Genomic DNA, 16,115 nt, shown 5'->3' on the forward strand with positions numbered 1-16,115 from the left:
CTAAATAAGGCATTGGTCTTGTTGCTTTGAAAAGCTTGGACATTGTTGTTCAACTTTAATAATCTAAGACTGCAAGGCCTGAGAATTATTGTGTCTGAATCTGCATCACAAGATTGAAGGAAAGAGTATCTTTGTACTTGTTAAAAATCACTAGCTTTCCTCATTCGGACAGGTTCACAACTTTGATGTCTACTGTGGCATAGCAAAGTCTGTATGATGTCAAATAGGAATGTATCACATAGACTGCGTGGCCTAATGGATAAGGCGTCTGACTTCGAATAATAACATTGAGGGTTCGAGTCCCTTCTTGGTTGTTTAATTTCATTAGCTCAGCTAATTTGAACATTTTTGCAAATTCCCAAAATAAGGCATTGTTCTCATTGCTTTGAAAAGCTTGGACACTGTTGTTCAACTTTTATAATCTAAGACTGAAAGGCCTGAGAAATATTGTGTCTGATTCGGCATCGCAAGATTGAGGGAAAAGGTCTCTTCTTACTTGTTAAATATCACTAGCTTTCCTCATTCGGACAGGTTCACAACTTTGATGTCTACTGTGGCATAGCAAAGTCTGTATGATGTCAAATAGGGTCATTTAATTTCATTAGCTCAGCTAATTCGTACATGTTTGCAATTTCCCTAAATAAGGCATTGGTCTTGTTGCTTTGAAAAGCTTGGACATTGTTGTTCAACTTTAATAATCTAAGACTGCAAGGCCTGAGAATTATTGTGTCTGAATATGCATCACAAGATTGAAGGAAAGAGTATCTTTGTACTTGTTAAAAATCACTAGCTTTCCTCATTTGGACAGGTTCACAACTTTGATGTCTACTGTGGCATAGCAAAGTCTGTATGATGTCAAATAGGAATGTATCACATAGACTGCGTGGCCTAATGGATAAGGCGTCTGACTTCGAATCAGAAGATTGAGGGTTCGAGTCCCTTCGTGGTCGTTTAATTTCATTAGCTCAGCTAATTTGAACATGTTTGCAAATTCCCGAAATAAGGCATTGGTCTCATTCCTTTGAAAAGCTTGGACACTGTTGTTCAACTTTTATAATCTAAGACTGAAAGGCCTGAGAAATATTGTGTCTGATTCGGCATCGCAAGATTGAGGGAAAAGGTCTCTTCTTACTTGTTAAATATCACGAGCTTTCCTCATTCGGACAGGTTCACAACTTTGATGTCTACTGTGGCATAGCAAAGTCTGTATGATGTCAAATAGGGATGTATCACATAGACTGCGTGGCCTAATGGATAAGGCGTCTGACTTCGAATAATAACATTGAGGGTTCGAGTCCCTTCGTGGTCGTTTAATTTCATTAGCTAAGCTAATTTGAACATGTTTGCAAATTCCCGAAATAAGGCATTGTTCTCATTGCTTTGAAAAGCTTGGACACTGTTGTTCAACTTTTATAATCTAAGACTGAAAGGCCTGAGAAATATTGTGTCTGATTCGGCATCGCAAGATTGAGGGAAAAGGTCTCTTCTTACTTGTTAAATATCACTAGCTTTCCTCATTCGGACAGGTTCACAACTTTGATGTCTACTGTGGCATAGCAAAGTCTGTATGATGTCAAATAGGAATGTATCACATAGACTGCGTGGCCTAATGGATAAGGCGTCTGACTTCGAATCAGAAGATTGAGGGTTCGAGTCCCTTCGTGGTCGTTTAATTTCATTAGCTCAGCTAATTTGAACATGTTTGCAATTTCCCTAAATAAGGCATTGGTCTTGTTGCTTTGAAAAGCTTGGACATTGTTGTTCAACTTTAATAATCTAAGACTGCAAGGCCTGAGAATTATTGTGTCTGAATCTGCATCACAAGATTGAAGGAAAGAGTATCTTTGTACTTGTTAAAAATCACTAGCTTTCCTCATTCGGACAGGTTCACAACTTTGATGTCTACTGTGGCATAGCAAAGTCTGTATGATGTCAAATAGGAATGTATCACATAGACTGCGTGGCCTAATGGATAAGGCGTCTGACTTTGAATCAGAAGATTGAGGGTTCGAGTCCCTTCGTGGTCGTTTAATTTCATTAGCTCAGCTAATTTGAACATGTTTGCAAATTCCCGAAATAAGGCATTGGTCTCATTGCTTTGAAAAGCTTGGACACTGTTGTTGAACTTTTATAATCTAAGACTGAAAGGCCTGAGAAATATTGTGTCTGATTCGGCATCGCAAGATTGAGGGAAAAGGTCTCTTCTTACTTGTTAAATATCACTAGCTTTCCTCATTCGGACAGGTTCACAACTTTGATGTCTACTGTGGCATAGCAAAGTCTGTATGATGTCAAATAGGGATGTATCACATAGACTGCGTGGCCTAATGGATAAGGCGTCTGACTTCGAATAATAACATTGAGGGTTCGAGTCCCTTCGTGGTTGTTTAATTTCATTAGCTCAGCTAATTTGAACATGTTTGCAAATTCCCAAAATAAGGCATTGTTCTCATTGCTTTGAAAAGCTTGGACACTGTTGTTCAACTTTTATAATCTAAGACTGAAAGGACTGAGAAATATTGTGTCTGATTCGGCATCGCAAGATTGAGGGAAAAGGTCTCTTCGTACTTGTTAAATATCACGAGCTTTCCTCATTCGGACAGGTTCACAACTTTGATGTCTACTGTGGCATAGCAAAGTCTGTATGATGTCAAATAGGGTCATTTAATTTCATTAGCTCAGCTAATTCGTACATGTTTGCAATTTCCCTAAATAAGGCATTGGTCTTGTTGCTTTGAAAAGCTTGGACATTGTTGTTCAACTTTAATAATCTAAGACTGCAAGGCCTGAGAATTATTGTGTCTGAATCTGCATCACAAGATTGAAGGAAAGAGTATCTTTGTACTTGTTAAAAATCACTAGCTTTCCTCATTCGGACAGGTTCACAACTTTGATGTCTACTGTGGCATAGCAAAGTCTGTATGATGTCAAATAGGAATGTATCACATAGACTGCGTTGCCTAATGGATAAGGCGTCTGACTTCGTATCAGAAGATTGAGGTTTCGAGTCCCTTCATGTTTGTTTAACTTCATTAGCTCAGCTAATTTGAACATGTTTGCAAATTCCCGAAATAAGGCATTGGTCTCATTGCTTTGAAAAGCTTGGACATTGTTGTTCAACTTTTATAATCTAAGACTGAAAGGCCTGAGAAATATTGTGTCTGATTCGGCATCGCAAGATTGAGGGAAAAGGTCTCTTCTTACTTGTTAAATATCACGAGCTTTCCTCATTCGGACAGGTTCACAACTTTGATGTCTACTGTGGCATAGCAAAGTCTGTATGATGTCAAATAGGGATGTATCACATAGACTGCGTGGCCTAATGGATAAGGCGTCTGATTTCGAATAATAACATTGAGAGTTCGAGTCCCTTCGTGGTTGTTTAATTTCATTAGCTCAGCTAATTTGAACATTTTTGCAAATTCCCAAAATAAGGCATTGTTCTCATTGCTTTGAAATGCTTGGACACTGTTGTTCAACTTTTATAATCTAAGACTGAAAGGACTGAGAAATATTGTGTCTGATTCGGCATCGCAAGATTGAGGGAAAAGGTCTCTTATTACTTGTTAAATATCACGAGCTTTCCTCATTCGGACAGGTTCACAACTTTGATGTCTACTGTGGCATAGCAAAGTCTGTATGATGTCAAATAGGGATTTATCACATAGACTGCGTGGCCTAATGGATAAGGCGTCTTACTTCGAATCAGAAGATTGAGGTTTCGAGTCCCTTCGTGGTCGTTTAATTTCATTAGCTCAGCTAATTTGAACATGTTTGCAAATTCCCAAAATAAGGCATTGGTCTCATTGCTTTGAAAAGCTTGGACATTGTTGTTCAACTTTTATAATCTAAGACTGAAAGGCCTGAGAAATATTGTGTCTGATTCGGCATCGCAAGATTGAGGGAAAAGGTCTCTTCTTACTTGTTAAATATCACGAGCTTTCCTCATTCGGACAGGTTCACAACTTTGATGTCTACTGTTGCATAGCAAAGTCTGTATGATGTCAAATAGGGTCATTTAATTTCATTAGCTCAGCTAATTCGTACATGTTTGCAATTTCCCTAAATAAGGCATTGGTCTTGTTGCTTTGAAAAGCTTGGACATTGTTGTTCAACTTTAATAATCTAAGACTGCAAGGCCTGAGAATTATTGTGTCTGAATCTGCATCACAAGATTGAAGGAAAGAGTATCTTTGTACTTGTTAAAAATCACTAGCTTTCCTCATTCGGACAGGTTCACAACTTTGATGTCTACTGTGGCATAGCAAAGTCTGTATGATGTCAAATAGGAATGTATCACATAGACTGCGTGGCCTAATGGATAAGGCGTCTGACTTTGAATCAGAAGATTGAGGGTTCGAGTCCCTTCGTGGTAGTTTAATTTCATTAGCTCAGCTAATTTGAACATGTTTGCAAATTCCCGAAATAAGGCATTGGTCTCATTGCTTTGAAAAGCTTGGACACTGTTGTTCAACTTTTATAATCTAAGACTGAAAGGCCTGAGAAATATTGTGTCTGATTCGGCATCGCAAGATTGAGGGAAAAGGTCTCTTCTTACTTGTTAAATATCACTAGCTTTCCTCATTCGGACAGGTTCACAACTTTGATGTCTACTGTGGCATAGCAAAGTCTGTATGATGTCAAATAGGGATGTATCACATAGACTGCGTGGCCTAATGGATAAGGCGTCTGACTTCGAATAATAACATTGAGGGTTCGAGTCCCTTCGTGGTTGTTTAATTTCATTAGCTCAGCTAATTTGAACATGTTTGCAAATTCCCAAAATAAGGCATTGTTCTCATTGCTTTGAAAAGCTTGGACACTGTTGTTCAACTTTTATAATCTAAGACTGAAAGGACTGAGAAATATTGTGTCTGATTCGGCATCGCAAGATTGAGGGAAAAGGTCTCTTCGTACTTGTTAAATATCACGAGCTTTCCTCATTCGGACAGGTTCACAACTTTGATGTCTACTGTGGCATAGCAAAGTCTGTATGATGTCAAATAGGGTCATTTAATTTCATTAGCTCAGCTAATTCGTACATGTTTGCAATTTCCCTAAATAAGGCATTGGTCTTGTTGCTTTGAAAAGCTTGGACATTGTTGTTCAACTTTAATAATCTAAGACTGCAAGGCCTGAGAATTATTGTGTCTGAATATGCATCACAAGATTGAAGGAAAGAGTATCTTTGTACTTGTTAAAAATCACTAGCTTTCCTCATTCGGACAGGTTCACAACTTTGATGTCTACTGTGGCATAGCAAAGTCTGTATGATGTCAAATAGGAATGTATCACATAGACTGCGTTGCCTAATGGATAAGGCGTCTGACTTCGTATCAGAAGATTGAGGTTTCGAGTCCCTTCATGTTTGTTTAACTTCATTAGCTCAGCTAATTTGAACATGTTTGCAAATTCCCGAAATAAGGCATTGGTCTCATTGCTTTGAAAAGCTTGGACATTGTTGTTCAACTTTTATAATCTAAGACTGAAAGGCCTGAGAAATATTTTGTCTGATTCGGCATCGCAAGATTGAGGGAAAAGGTCTCTTCTTACTTGTTAAATATCACTAGCTTTCCTCATTCGGACAGGTTCACAACTTTGATGTCTACTGTGGCATAGCAAAGTCTGTATGATGTCAAATAGGGATGTATCACATACACTGCGTGGCCTAATGGATAAGGCGTCTGACTTCGAATCAGAAGATTGAGGGTTCGAGTCCCTTCGTGGTCTTTTAATTTCATTAGCTCAGCTAATTTGAACATGTTTGCAAATTCCCGAAATAAGGCATTGGTCTCATTGCTTTGAAAAGCTTGGACACTGTTGTTCAACTTTTATAATCTAAGACTGAAAGGCCTGAGAAATATTGTGTCTGATTCGGCATCGCAAGATTGAGGGAAAAGGTCTCTTCTTACTTGTTAAATATCACGAGCTTTCCTCATTCGGACAGGTTCACAACTTTGATGTCTACTGTGGCATAGCAAAGTCTGTATGATGTCAAATAGGGATGTATCACATAGACTGCGTGGCCTAATGGATAAGGCGTCTGATTTCGAATAATAACATTGAGGGTTCGAGTCCCTTCGTGGTTGTTTAATTTCATTAGCTCAGCTAATTTGAACATTTTTGCAAATTCCCAAAATAAGGCATTGTTCTCATTGCTTTGAAATGCTTGGACACTGTTGTTCAACTTTTATAATCTAAGACTGAAAGGACTGAGAAATATTGTGTCTGATTCGGCATCGCAAGATTGAGGGAAAAGGTCTCTTATTACTTGTTAAATATCACGAGCTTTCCTCATTCGGACAGGTTCACAACTTTGATGTCTACTGTGGCATAGCAAAGTCTGTATGATGTCAAATAGGGATTTATCACATAGACTGCGTGGCCTAATGGATAAGGCGTCTTACTTCGAATCAGAAGATTGAGGTTTCGAGTCCCTTCGTGGTCGTTTAATTTCATTAGCTCAGCTAATTTGAACATGTTTGCAAATTCCCAAAATAAGGCATTGGTCTCATTGCTTTGAAAAGCTTGGACATTGTTGTTCAACTTTTATAATCTAAGACTGAAAGGCCTGAGAAATATTGTGTCTGATTCGGCATCGCAAGATTGAGGGAAAAGGTCTCTTCTTACTTGTTAAATATCACGAGCTTTCCTCATTCGGACAGGTTCACAACTTTGATGTCTACTGTTGCATAGCAAAGTCTGTATGATGTCAAATAGGGTCATTTAATTTCATTAGCTCAGCTAATTCGTACATGTTTGCAATTTCCCTAAATAAGGCATTGGTCTTGTTGCTTTGAAAAGCTTGGACATTGTTGTTCAACTTTAATAATCTAAGACTGCAAGGCCTGAGAATTATTGTGTCTGAATCTGCATCACAAGATTGAAGGAAAGAGTATCTTTGTACTTGTTAAAAATCACTAGCTTTCCTCATTCGGACAGGTTCACAACTTTGATGTCTACTGTGGCATAGCAAAGTCTGTATGATGTCAAATAGGAATGTATCACATAGACTGCGTGGCCTAATGGATAAGGCGTCTGACTTTGAATCAGAAGATTGAGGTTTCGAGTCCCTTCGTGGTCGTTTAATTTCATTAGCTCAGCTAATTTGAACATGTTTGCAAATTCCCAAAATAAGGCATTGGTCTCATTGCTTTGAAAAGCTTGGACATTGTTGTTCAACTTTTATAATCTAAGACTGAAAGGCCTGAGAAATATTGTGTCTGATTCGGCATCGCAAGATTGAGGGAAAAGGTCTCTTCTTACTTGTTAAATATCACGAGCTTTCCTCATTCGGACAGGTTCACAACTTTGATGTCTACTGTTGCATAGCAAAGTCTGTATGATGTCAAATAGGGTCATTTAATTTCATTAGCTCAGCTAATTCGTACATGTTTGCAATTTCCCTAAATAAGGCATTGGTCTTGTTGCTTTGAAAAGCTTGGACATTGTTGTTCAACTTTAATAATCTAAGACTGCAAGGCCTGAGAATTATTGTGTCTGAATCTGCATCACAAGATTGAAGGAAAGAGTATCTTTGTACTTGTTAAAAATCACTAGCTTTCCTCATTCGGACAGGTTCACAACTTTGATGTCTACTGTGGCATAGCAAAGTCTGTATGATGTCAAATAGGAATGTATCACATAGACAGCGTGGCCTAATGGATAAGGCGTCTGACTTTGAATCAGAAGATTGAGGGTTCGAGTCCCTTCGTGGTCGTTTAATTTCATTAGCTCAGCTAATTTGAACATGTTTGCAAATTCCCAAAATAAGGCATTGGTCTCATTGCTTTGAAAAGCTTGGACATTGTTGTTCAACTTTTATAATCTAAGACTGAAAGGCCTGAGAAATATTGTGTCTGATTCGGCATCGCAAGATTGAGGGAAAAGGTCTCTTCTTACTTGTTAAATATCACGAGCTTTCCTCATTCGGACAGGTTCACAACTTTGATGTCTACTGTTGCATAGCAAAGTCTGTATGATGTCAAATAGGGTCATTTAATTTCATTAGCTCAGCTAATTCGTACATGTTTGCAATTTCCCTAAATAAGGCATTGGTCTTGTTGCTTTGAAAAGCTTGGACATTGTTGTTCAACTTTAATAATCTAAGACTGCAAGGCCTGAGAATTATTGTGTCTGAATCTGCATCACAAGATTGAAGGAAAGAGTATCTTTGTACTTGTTAAAAATCACTAGCTTTCCTCATTCGGACAGGTTCACAACTTTGATGTCTACTGTGGCATAGCAAAGTCTGTATGATGTCAAATAGGAATGTATCACATAGACTGCGTGGCCTAATGGATAAGGCGTCTGACTTTGAATCAGAAGATTGAGGGTTCGAGTCCCTTCGTGGTCGTTTAATTTCATTAGCTCAGCTAATTTGAACATGTTTGCAAATTCCCGAAATAAGGCATTGGTCTCATTGCTTTGAAAAGCTTGGACACTGTTGTTCAACTTTTATAATCTAAGACTGAAAGGCCTGAGAAATATTGTGTCTGATTCGGCATCGCAAGATTGAGGGAAAAGGTCTCTTCTTACTTGTTAAATATCACTAGCTTTCCTCATTCGGACAGGTTCACAACTTTGATGTCTACTGTGGCATAGCAAAGTCTGTATGATGTCAAATAGGGATGTATCACATAGACTGCGTGGCCTAATGGATAAGGCGTCTGACTTCGAATAATAACATTGAGGGTTCGAGTCCCTTCATGGTTGTTTAATTTCATTAGCTCAGCTAATTTGAACATGTTTGCAAATTCCCAAAATAAGGCATTGTTCTCATTGCTTTGAAAAGCTTGGACACTGTTGTTCAACTTTTATAATCTAAGACTGAAAGGACTGAGAAATATTGTGTCTGATTCGGCATCGCAAGATTGAGGGAAAAGGTCTCTTCGTACTTGTTAAATATCACGAGCTTTCCTCATTCGGACAGGTTCACAACTTTGATGTCTACTGTGGCATAGCAAAGTCTGTATGATGTCAAATAGGGTCATTTAATTTCATTAGCTCAGCTAATTCGTACATGTTTGCAATTTCCCTAAATAAGGCATTGGTCTTGTTGCTTTGAAAAGCTTGGACATTGTTGTTCAACTTTAATAATCTAAGACTGCAAGGCCTGAGAATTATTGTGTCTGAATATGCATCACAAGATTGAAGGAAAGAGTATCTTTGTACTTGTTAAAAATCACTAGCTTTCCTCATTCGGACAGGTTCACAACTTTGATGTCTACTGTGGCATAGCAAAGTCTGTATGATGTCAAATAGGAATGTATCACATAGACTGCGTTGCCTAATGGATAAGGTGTCTGACTTCTTATCAGAAGATTGAGGTTTCAAGTCCCTTCATGTTTGTTTAACTTCATTAGCTCAGCTAATTTGAACATGTTTGCAAATTCCCGAAATAAGGCATTGGTCTAATTGCTTTGAAAAGCTTGGACATTGTTGTTCAACTTTTATAATCTAAGACTGAAAGGCCTGAGAAATATTGTGTCTGATTCGGCATCGCAAGATTGAGGGAAAAGGTCTCATCTTACTTGTTAAATATCATGAGCTTTCCTCATTCGGACAGGTTCACAACTTTGATGTCTACTGTTGCATAGCAAAGTCTGTATGATGTCAAATAGGGTCATTTAATTTCATTAGCTCAGCTAATTCGTACATGTTTGCAATTTCCCTAAATAAGGCATTGGTTTTGTTGCTTTGAAAAGCTTGGACACTGTTGTTCAACTTTTATAATCTAAGACTGAAAGGACTGAGAAATATTGTGTCTGATTCGGCATCGCAAGATTGAGGGAAAAGGTCTCTTCTTACTTGTTAAATATCACGAGCTTTCCTCATTCGGACAGGTTCACAACTTTGATGTCTACTGTGGCATAGCAAAGTCTGTATGATGTCAAATAGGGATGTATCACATAGACTGCGTGGCCTAATGGATAAGGCGTCTGACTTCGAATCAGAAGATTGAGGGTTCGAGTCCCTTCGTGGTCGTTTAATTTCATTAGCTCAGCTAATTTGAACATGTTTGCAAATTCCCGAAATAAGGCATTGGTCTCATTGCTTTGAAAAGCTTGGACACTGTTGTTCAACTTTTATAATCTAAGACTGAAAGGCCTGAGAAATATTGTGTCTGATTCGGCATCGCAAGATTGAGGGAAAAGGTCTCTTCTTACTTGTTAAATATCACTAGCTTTCCTCATTCGGACAGGTTCACAACTTTGATGTCTACTGTGGCATAGCAAAGTCTGTATGATGTCAAATAGGGATGTATCACATAGACTGCGTGGCCTAATGGATAAGGCATCTGACTTCGTATCAGAAGATTGAGGGTTCGAGTCCCGTCGTAGTCGTTTTATTTCATTAGCTCAGCTAATTTGAACATGTTTGCAAATTCCCGAAATAAGGCATTGGTCTCATTGCTTTGAAAAGCTTGGACATTGTTGTTCAACTTTTATAATCTAAGACTGAAAGGCCTGAGAAATATTGTGTCTGATTCGGCATCGCAAGATTGAGGGAAAAGGTCTCTTCTTACTTGTTAAATATCACGAGCTTTCCTCATTCGGACAGGTTCACAACTTTGATGTCTACTGTTGCATAGCAAAGTCTGTATGATGTCAAATAGGGTCATTTAATTTCATTAGCTCAGCTAATTCGTACATGTTTGCAATTTCCCTAAATAAGGCATTGGTTTTGTTGCTTTGAAAAGCTTGGACACTGTTGTTCAACTTTTATAATCTAAGACTGAAAGGACTGAGAAATATTGTGTCTGATTCGGCATCGCAAGATTGAGGGAAAAGGTCTCTTCTTACTTGTTAAATATCACGAGCTTTCCTCATTCGGACAGGTTCACAACTTTGATGTCTACTGTGGCATAGCAAAGTCTGTATGATGTCAAATAGGAATGTATCACATAGACTGCGTGGCCTAATGGATAAGGCGTCTGACTTTGAATCAGAAGATTGAGGGTTCGAGTCCCTTCGTGGTCGTTTAATTTCATTAGCTCAGCTAATTTGAACATGTTTGCAAATTCCCGAAATAAGGCATTGGTCTCATTGCTTTGAAAAGCTTGGACACTGTTGTTCAACTTTTATAATCTAAGACTGAAAGGCCTGAGAAATATTGTGTCTGATTCGGCATCGCAAGATTGAGGGAAAAGGTCTCTTCTTACTTGTTAAATATCACTAGCTTTCCTCATTCGGACAGGTTCACAACTTTGATGTCTACTGTGGCATAGCAAAGTCTGTATGATGTCAAATAGGGATGTATCACATAGACTGCGTGGCCTAATGGATAAGGCGTCTGACTTCGAATAATAACATTGAGGGTTCGAGTCCCTTCGTGGTTGTTTAATTTCATTAGCTCAGCTAATTTGAACATGTTTGCAAATTCCCAAAATAAGGCATTGTTCTCATTGCTTTGAAAAGCTTGGACACTGTTGTTCAACTTTTATAATCTAAGACTGAAAGGACTGAGAAATATTGTGTCTGATTCGGCATCGCAAGATTGAGGGAAAAGGTCTCTTCGTACTTGTTAAATATCACGAGCTTTCCTCATTCGGACAGGTTCACAACTTTGATGTCTACTGTGGCATAGCAAAGTCTGTATGATGTCAAATAGGGTCATTTAATTTCATTAGCTCAGCTAATTCGTACATGTTTGCAATTTCCCTAAATAAGGCATTGGTCTTGTTGCTTTGAAAAGCTTGGACATTGTTGTTCAACTTTAATAATCTAAGACTGCAAGGCCTGAGAATTATTGTGTCTGAATCTGCATCACAAGATTGAAGGAAAGAGTATCTTTGTACTTGTTAAAAATCACTAGCTTTCCTCATTCGGACAGGTTCACAACTTTGATGTCTACTGTGGCATAGCAAAGTCTGTATGATGTCAAATAGGAATGTATCACATAGACTGCGTTGCCTAATGGATAAGGCGTCTGACTTCGTATCAGAAGATTGAGGTTTCGAGTCCCTTCATGTTTGTTTAACTTCATTAGCTCAGCTAATTTGAACATGTTTGCAAATTCCCGAAATAAGGCATTGGTCTCATTGCTTTGAAAAGCTTGGACATTGTTGTTCAACTTTTATAATCTAAGACTGAAAGGCCTGAGAAATATTGTGTCTGATTCGGCATCGCAAGATTGAGGGAAAAGGTCTCATCTTACTTGTTTAAATATCATGAGCTTTCCTCATTCGGACAGGTTCACAACTTTGATGTCTACTGTTGCATAGCAAAGTCTGTATGATGTCAAATAGGGTCATTTAATTTCATTAGCTCAGCTAATTCGTACATGTTTGCAATTTCCCTAAATAAGGCATTGGTTTTGTTGCTTTGAAAAGCTTGGACACTGTTGTTCAACTTTTATAATCTAAGACTGAAAGGACTGAGAAATATTGTGTCTGATTCGGCATCGCAAGATTGAGGGAAAAGGTCTCTTCTTACTTGTTAAATATCACGAGCTTTCCTCATTCGGACAGGTTCACAACTTTGATGTCTACTGTGGCATAGCAAAGTCTGTATGATGTCAAATAGGGATGTATCACATAGACTGCGTGGCCTAATGGATAAGGCGTCTGACTTCGAATCAGAAGATTGAGGGTTCGAGTCCCTTCGTGGTCGTTTAATTTCATTAGCTCAGCTAATTTGAACATGTTTGCAAATTCCCGAAATAAGGCATTGGTCTCATTGCTTTGAAAAGCTTGGACACTGTTGTTCAACTTTTATAATCTAAGACTGAAAGGCCTGAGAAATATTGTGTCTGATTCGGCATCGCAAGATTGAGGGAAAAGGTCTCTTCTTACTTGTTAAATATCACTAGCTTTCCTCATTCGGACAGGTTCACAACTTTGATGTCTACTGTGGCATAGCAAAGTCTGTATGATGTCAAATAGGGATGTATCACATAGACTGCGTGGCCTAATGGATAAGGCATCTGACTTCGTATCAGAAGATTGAGGGTTCGAGTCCCGTCGTAGTCGTTTTATTTCATTAGCTCAGCTAATTTGAACATGTTTGCAAATTCCCGAAATAAGGCATTGGTCTCATTGCTTTGAAAAGCTTGGACATTGTTGTTCAACTTTTATAATCTAAGACTGAAAGGCCTGAGAAATATTGTGTCTGATTCGGCATCGCAAGATTGAGGGAAAAGGTCTCTTCTTACTTGTTAAATATCACGAGCTTTCCTCATTCGGACAGGTTCACAACTTTGATGTCTACTGTTGCATAGCAAAGTCTGTATGATGTCAAATAGGGTCATTTAATTTCATTAGCTCAGCTAATTCGTACATGTTTGCAATTTCCCTAAATAAGGCATTGGTTTTGTTGCTTTGAAAAGCTTGGACACTGTTGTTCAACTTTTATAATCTAAGACTGAAAGGACTGAGAAATATTGTGTCTGATTCGGCATCGCAAGATTGAGGGAAAAGGTCTCTTCTTACTTGTTAAATATCACGAGCTTTCCTCATTCGGACAGGTTCACAACTTTGATGTCTACTGTGGCATAGCAAAGTCTGTATGATGTCAAATAGGGATGTATCACATAGACTGCGTGGCCTAATGGATAAGGCGTCTGACTTCGAATCAGAAGATTGAGGGTTCGAGTCCCTTCGTGGTCGTTTAATTTCATTAGCTCAGCTAATTTGAACATGTTTGCAAATTCCCGAAATAAGGCATTGGTCTCATTGCTTTGAAAAGCTTGGACACTGTTGTTCAACTTTTATAATCTAAGACTGAAAGGCCTGAGAAATATTGTGTCTGATTCGGCATCGCAAGATTGAGGGAAAAGTTCTCTTCTTACTTGTTAAATATCACTAGCTTTCCTCATTCGGACAGGTTCACAAATTTGATGTCTACTGTGGCATAGCAAAGTCTGTATGATGTCAAATAGGGATGTATCACATAGACTGCGTGGCCTAATGGATAAGGCATCTGACTTCGTATCAGAAGATTGAGGGTCCGAGTCCCGTCGTAGTTGTTTTATTTCATTAGCTCAGCTAATTTGAACATGTTTGCAAATTCCCGAAATAAGGCATTGGTCTCATTGCTTTGAAAAGCTTGGACATTGTTGTTCAACTTTTATAATCTAAGACTGAAAGGCCTGAGAAATATTGTGTCTGATTCGGCATCGCAAGATTGAGGGAAAAGGTCTCTTCTTACTTGTTAAATATCACGAGCTTTCCTCATTCGGACAGGTTCACAACTTTGATGTCTACTGTTGCATAGCAAAGTCTGTATGATGTCAAATAGGGTCATTTAATTTCATTAGCTCAGCTAATTCGTACATGTTTGCAATTTCCCTAAATAAGGCATTGGTCTTGTTGCTTTGAAAAGCTTGGACATTGTTGTTCAACTTTAATAATCTAAGACTGCAAGGCCTGAGAATTATTGTGTCTGAATCTGCATCACAAGATTGAAGGAAAGAGTATCTTTGTACTTGTTAAAAATCACTAGCTTTCCTCATTCGGACAGGTTCACAACTTTGATGTCTACTGTGGCATAGCAAAGTCTGTATGATGTCAAATAGGAATGTATCACATAGACTGCGTGGCCTAATGGATAAGGCGTCTGACTTCGAATCAGAAGATTGAGGGTTCGAGTCCCTTCGTGGTCGTTTAATTTCATTAGCTCAGCTAATTTGAACATGTTTGCAAATTCCCGAAATAAGGCATTGGTCTCATTGCTTTGAAAAGCTTGGACACTGTTGTTCAACTTTTATAATCTAAGACTGAAAGGCCTGAGAAATATTTTGTCTGATTCGGCATCGCAAGATTGAGGGAAAAGGTCTCTTCTTACTTGTTAAATATCACTAGCTTTCCTCATTCGGACAGGTTCACAACTTTGATGTCTACTGTGGCATAGCAAAGTCTGTATGATGTCAAATAGGGATGTATCACATACACTGCGTGGCCTAATGGATAAGGCGTCTGACTTTGAATCAGAAGATTGAGGGTTCGAGTCCCTTCGTGGTCTTTTAATTTCATTAGCTCAGCTAATTTGAACATGTTTGCAAATTCCCGAAATAAGGCATTGGTCTCATTGCTTTGAAAAGCTTGGACACTGTTGTTCAACTTTTATAATCTAAGACTGAAAGGCCTGAGAAATATTGTGTCTGATTCGGCATCGCAAGATTGAGGGAAAAGGTCTCTTCTTACTTGTTAAATATCACGAGCTTTCCTCATTCGGACAGGTTCACAACTTTGATGTCTACTGTGGCATAGCAAAGTCTGTATGATGTCAAATAGGGATGTATCACATAGACTGCGTGGCCTAATGGATAAGGCGTCTGATTTCGAATAATAACATTGAGGGTTCGAGTCCCTTCGTGGTTGTTTAATTTCATTAGCTCAGCTAATTTGAACATTTTTGCAAATTCCCAAAATAAGGCATTGTTCTCATTGCTTTGAAATGCTTGGACACTGTTGTTCAACTTTTATAATCTAAGACTGAAAGGACTGAGAAATATTGTGTCTGATTCGGCATCGCAAGATTGAGGGAAAAGGTCTCTTATTACTTGTTAAATATCACGAGCTTTCCTCATTCGGACAGGTTCACAACTTTGATGTCTACTGTGGCATAGCAAAGTCTGTATGATGTCAAATAGGAATGTATCACATAGACTGCGTTGCCTAATGGATAAGGTGTCTGACTTCTTATCAGAAGATTGAGGTTTCAAGTCCCTTCATGTTTGTTTAACTTCATTAGCTCAGCTAATTTGAACATGTTTGCAAATTCCCGAAATAAGGCATTGGTCTAATTGCTTTGAAAAGCTTGGACATTGTTGTTCAACTTTTATAATCTAAGACTGAAAGGCCTGAGAAATATTGTGTCTGATTCGGCATCGCAAGATTGAGGGAAAAGGTCTCATCTTACTTGTTAAATATCATGAGCTTTCCTCATTCGGACAGGTTCACAACTTTGATGTCTACTGTTGCATAGCAAAGTCTGTATGATGTCAAATAGGGTCATTTAATTTCATTAGCTCAGCTAATTCGTACATGTTTGCAATTTCCCTAAATAAGGCATTGGTTTTGTTGCTTTGAAAAGCTTGGACACTGTTGTTCAACTTTTATAATCTAAGACTGAAAGGACTGAGAAATATTGTGTCTGATTCGGCATCGCAAG

At 38.4% G+C, this 16,115-nt stretch overlaps 13 non-coding genes across 13 annotated transcripts; all 13 read left to right on the forward strand.

Moving 5' to 3' along the window:
* Positions 1-877: 877 nt before the first annotated feature.
* Positions 878-950, forward strand: trnar-ucg (transfer RNA arginine (anticodon UCG)). The gene has a single exon. It is a non-coding gene; the product is annotated as a tRNA-Arg (tRNA).
* A 645-nt stretch (positions 951-1,595) lies between these two features.
* Positions 1,596-1,668, forward strand: trnar-ucg (transfer RNA arginine (anticodon UCG)). Its single transcript has one exon. It is a non-coding gene; the product is annotated as a tRNA-Arg (tRNA).
* A 286-nt stretch (positions 1,669-1,954) lies between these two features.
* On the forward strand, positions 1,955-2,027 carry trnaq-uug (transfer RNA glutamine (anticodon UUG)). The gene has a single exon. It is a non-coding gene; the product is annotated as a tRNA-Gln (tRNA).
* Positions 2,028-4,303: 2,276 nt separating this feature from the next.
* On the forward strand, positions 4,304-4,376 carry trnaq-uug (transfer RNA glutamine (anticodon UUG)). Its single transcript has one exon. It is a non-coding gene; the product is annotated as a tRNA-Gln (tRNA).
* Positions 4,377-7,011: 2,635 nt separating this feature from the next.
* trnaq-uug (transfer RNA glutamine (anticodon UUG)) lies at positions 7,012-7,084 on the forward strand. Its single transcript has one exon. It is a non-coding gene; the product is annotated as a tRNA-Gln (tRNA).
* Positions 7,085-7,647: 563 nt separating this feature from the next.
* On the forward strand, positions 7,648-7,720 carry trnaq-uug (transfer RNA glutamine (anticodon UUG)). The gene has a single exon. It is a non-coding gene; the product is annotated as a tRNA-Gln (tRNA).
* Positions 7,721-8,283: 563 nt separating this feature from the next.
* On the forward strand, positions 8,284-8,356 carry trnaq-uug (transfer RNA glutamine (anticodon UUG)). Its single transcript has one exon. It is a non-coding gene; the product is annotated as a tRNA-Gln (tRNA).
* A 1,558-nt stretch (positions 8,357-9,914) lies between these two features.
* Positions 9,915-9,987, forward strand: trnar-ucg (transfer RNA arginine (anticodon UCG)). Its single transcript has one exon. It is a non-coding gene; the product is annotated as a tRNA-Arg (tRNA).
* A 922-nt stretch (positions 9,988-10,909) lies between these two features.
* On the forward strand, positions 10,910-10,982 carry trnaq-uug (transfer RNA glutamine (anticodon UUG)). The gene has a single exon. It is a non-coding gene; the product is annotated as a tRNA-Gln (tRNA).
* A 1,559-nt stretch (positions 10,983-12,541) lies between these two features.
* On the forward strand, positions 12,542-12,614 carry trnar-ucg (transfer RNA arginine (anticodon UCG)). The gene has a single exon. It is a non-coding gene; the product is annotated as a tRNA-Arg (tRNA).
* Positions 12,615-13,536: 922 nt separating this feature from the next.
* Positions 13,537-13,609, forward strand: trnar-ucg (transfer RNA arginine (anticodon UCG)). Its single transcript has one exon. It is a non-coding gene; the product is annotated as a tRNA-Arg (tRNA).
* Positions 13,610-14,531: 922 nt separating this feature from the next.
* Positions 14,532-14,604, forward strand: trnar-ucg (transfer RNA arginine (anticodon UCG)). Its single transcript has one exon. It is a non-coding gene; the product is annotated as a tRNA-Arg (tRNA).
* A 286-nt stretch (positions 14,605-14,890) lies between these two features.
* trnaq-uug (transfer RNA glutamine (anticodon UUG)) lies at positions 14,891-14,963 on the forward strand. The gene has a single exon. It is a non-coding gene; the product is annotated as a tRNA-Gln (tRNA).
* Positions 14,964-16,115: the final 1,152 nt, after the last annotated feature.

The sequence above is a fragment of the Oncorhynchus kisutch genome, linkage group LG20 (genome assembly GCF_002021735.2).
Source record: "Oncorhynchus kisutch isolate 150728-3 linkage group LG20, Okis_V2, whole genome shotgun sequence".
Lineage (NCBI taxonomy): Eukaryota > Metazoa > Chordata > Actinopteri > Salmoniformes > Salmonidae > Oncorhynchus > Oncorhynchus kisutch.